This window comes from Lottia gigantea (assembly GCF_000327385.1).
Source record: "Lottia gigantea unplaced genomic scaffold LOTGIsca_13, whole genome shotgun sequence".
Lineage (NCBI taxonomy): Eukaryota > Metazoa > Mollusca > Gastropoda > Lottiidae > Lottia > Lottia gigantea.
The window spans coordinates 2,580,168-2,584,487 of NW_008707425.1; positions in this window are offsets into that span (position 1 = coordinate 2,580,168).

Here is a 4,320-nt window from a genome sequence, read left to right on the forward strand (position 1 = left end):
TTAAGTACAACACAGTTATCAAAACCACTACTGTTATGAAAAATCAATGTTAATCTTTTTCTATACCTTTATCTAATCCATTCACTGATGAAGATTTACAGAAAAAAATGGAAAAGAAAGAAAAAACATAGCAAGTAATAACAATTATTTACACTGTATTAATTTCACATGTTCCTATCAACAGGAAAAATCTAAAAAATTTGCAAAAAATTTGCAAAACACAAATGGGAACCATATGCTAAAAGGGATACCCTATGTCTTGGAGCTCGTTTGATAAAATATAACATGAGTTATGAAAGAAGTTGTATTCCAGAATTTCCAATAATCTAACTGCTCCATCTCTATATTTTAAGGGTTGGTATTATTTGTATCATTACGATAAAGAAATGGTTGAAGAACCATATTACGAAATGGCATGACTTGTTCCGAAAAACAGAATATAGAAAAAGTTTACTCACATACACGCCCTTTTATAAGATAATTCAGACAATCTATTAAAGGAGAACGAGTTTTGGAAAATAGAAAATCATTTATGACAGATAAAATGGGTGAAATTTGTAACGTATTAAAGGAATATACCGAACTCAACAGTGATAATATAATTGATTTATTTAAAGTGTATAGTTAAAGTAAAAAAGGTAAAACAGAGGTTAAAAATAAACGAGACATGTTCTAAACTAAAGGCATATCGATGCTAACGGTTTGTATGCTTCTGCTATGTCAAATTTAGACAGTGAATATCCATAAGCAGAAAGTGCTAGAGCGTTTCTACCAGAAGAAGAAAAATTAATGATACCCAATATATCGTTGAAACAGAAAATGAAGAAAAAGAAATCAACTCAACAACAAGTCATTCGTATTGTCACAAAAAAATTAATAATTATATTCATGTAATAGAAGGATTTGATAAGCCTGAAATATACTATACAGATACTGATATACATTTCATCTTAAAATTGGAATAAATTAAATGAAGCTGGATTAGGAAAGAATGATTACGGCGATGATGGAATCATAATCGGTTTATATTTAGTACCGAAAGCCAAATACAATATCATTCTAACTGCTGATGGTATTTTAAAAGAAAAGAAAACATTTAAAGGTTATTCTAATGATAAGATAAGTGTAGAGGATTACACACAGTTGGCTAGTGGATATGACGTGTCAAATGAAGTTAACAAAAGATGGGAAAAGAGTTTCACCAATGGAATAGTTATTCAAAAGTATGATGAAAACAAAATAAAGTTTTTAGAAGTTATTTGAATCTTGTTGAAAGAAAACCACCATGTAGTGAAGGAATTATGCATCCTTATTGTGATAAAGATGAATTGAGTTTGGATGAAAACTATGAATTTGATTATTTTTTTTGTTTTTAAAGTAAGTCGAATTACAATTTCATCATTTCCAAAATCAATAAACCTTTTTTTACCATCTATGATTTCCAGATTCATATCTTTAATCATTAACGAATTAAGTGGTAAATATGGTTTCTCTTTAATTCTATATCCAATCGGTACAGTGAATGTTAAAATGCTGTAAATAATCTGAACTCTGTATTTATTGAAAAATCCACCATTTATTTAACGAATTTTCCAGATTAAAATCAACTTGATTATTACTTCGTAATGTCAAATTTATTTTGTGCAGAGTTTATGCTCCCCAACTACAACAACCACTGGCAAGAAGCCAGACATAGAAACACTAATCGTCAACCAAACCAATATCACTTACCCTACAACGACCCTGTCTTCCACCAACCTCTACCACCTACCAATCGCCGACCACCAACCAACCCATCCAACTATATCCCACCCCATCGCCGACCTACCTACAACACAGCCTACCAATCAAGAGGTAACCATCGACCTGACCAACAACAGAAACGACTACCAGCCCACCGACGCCAACCAGTCCCCACTCATAAGGAGGAAGAACCCTTTGTGAAGGTGTTCTTCCAAGTTTTGCAGTGTCTCCATCTTTTGGCAATCCTTACCTTCAACAGCAAGGCCGACTAGCGTTTACTTCAAACGCAAAGTCTCTTAGTTGGATCCGTCCAGCAAAGAAAACATCAGCTGTTGACGCGAATATTAGATCCCTCAATCGGACTTGACTCTCTAAGGTTACGCAGGTCCAGATCGACCAGTACCAAACCACACTTCAAGAGAAGCTGACCACCATTCGTACAAAGTCTTTATCATCACCTGCCGTCGACCGCATCGATTCTCGTGCCCTGTCCTGGGCCCGTCGCTCCTCTGGGAAACGTCTCACTCAAGGTATAATCACCAAATTCTACCAAACAATCAACGAAACAAAAACCAGAGTAACCATATCTCTACCAACTGAAATGTACACTACACCTGCACCATCTAGAGCCACCACGCTGCCGAACCAAACCCCTAAACGAGCCCGAAGTTCACCCGAAGATCACCTACTCCTAGTCCAGCAGACATAGGTAAACGCTCTCGTAGAGAGGGCACTCCCCTTCTCTTTTCACTTCCAGACTCGTCTTCCCCTTCCACACCATCTGAATCTTCACCACGTGATCCAGGATCCGCCAACCTTTCTTACTTCTGTGCGTTTTTGGACCAGCAAACCACCCCTCAGTCTCCATCCAAGTCGAGACGTGTATCCAGACCTCCCAATCACACCGTCGCCAATCACACCGTCGACGACCATTATATCCGCTACCAAACCGTATTATCACCAAACCAAGGTCAAATCATTATGGAAGCTACCTGCTCTAAAGAAATCTACCTTAATAATTGGATCATCTAACCTGAATCGAATTACCAAAACCAGTTCAGACACTGAAATACATTCTTACCCGGGTGCCCAAATCCATCACATACAGTCAATCCTGGAATCATACGACCATGATCCCAAACCTACTACCATTATTCTTCATGTAGGCCTCAACAACCTTTAACCAAGCCCAGAAATCGCCACAGCCAACAAAACCTTCCCAAACTCCAAGATCCTCTTCACATGTATACCCATTTCAAATAAAATCTCGAAGAAAGCACAGCAGAACCTCAGCACTCTCAATAACATGATGATGGAGTCCAGTATCAACATCGCAACAATTTTACCACCCTAAGAAGAAGAATTCGAACCAGTTGATAGTCTTCATTGGTCTCCAGAAACAGCATTTATTTGTTTTGGATACACCAGCTTCAAGCATCGAGTAAGTCTTTAAACTAATTACTGGGGATAAAAATACTGAGAGGCCACCGCTAGGCCAAACTGTAGTTAACTTGAGCCGCAAAATTCTCACACCCCTTCTGCATTCAATCTTAGACCGTGGACTTAAGTTTATTCCCACACCAAAGATAGCTAACTTGAATTATCTCCGACCATCCATTGAACGATTTCAACGAAATCTTAGCTGCACATATTTTTTTCGAAACCACCCCCCACGTGGTGCTAGAACAATGTTTATTCCTAAATCCACGTGGACACCCCCTCAGGCCGCCATCCATCCTGAAATATTGAAAGCATTTGCTAGTATGAATAGCCAAACAGTGAACCTTTCCATAACACGCGAAAAGCCTAATCTCACACGAGTGGAACGTGAAGCGTTAATCTTACTTAAGAAAGACGATAGCATTGTTATTAAAAAGAGTGACAAAGGTTCATGTTGTGTCATTCTGAATAGGGAGGATTACGTTTCAGAAGCAGAGAATCAACTGAATAATCCTAAACATTATGCCATTTTACCGAAACCAATTTTCAAAGAAACTGCTAACATGATTAATAATATTCTTGCCGATTTAGTCAAAACTAGTTATCTCAAACAGAAACAATATGACTATCTGTCTGCCAAACCTGATTGTCGCGAGAGACATTTGTACACTTTGCCTAAAATCCATAAGAATCCAACCAAGGAGTGGTTTATCTCGAATAAAATCCCTAAAGGCCGCCCGATTATATCTGACTGTGGTAGTGAGTCATATGCAGTGTCAGAATACATTGATCATTTCTTACTACCTCTAGCATGCCAACATCGCGCCTACCTTAAAGACACAACCGATTTTGTCAATAAAATAAAAAATCTTCGAGTTCCCTCTAATGCTATTTTAATTTCTATCGACGTTTCTTCTATGTATACCAATATCGATAACACTACTGGTTTAACGGCAGTTCGTAAAGCTTTTAATAGAAACCCAGATCCAAACAGACCCGACGATGCAATTCTACAGCTTTTAGAGATTTGTCTTAGTCGAAACGATTTCACATTTAATGGTAAAACATATTTACAAACTTCAGGGACAGCAATGGGCAAACGATTCGNCCCTTCGTACGCAAACCTTTTCATGGCAG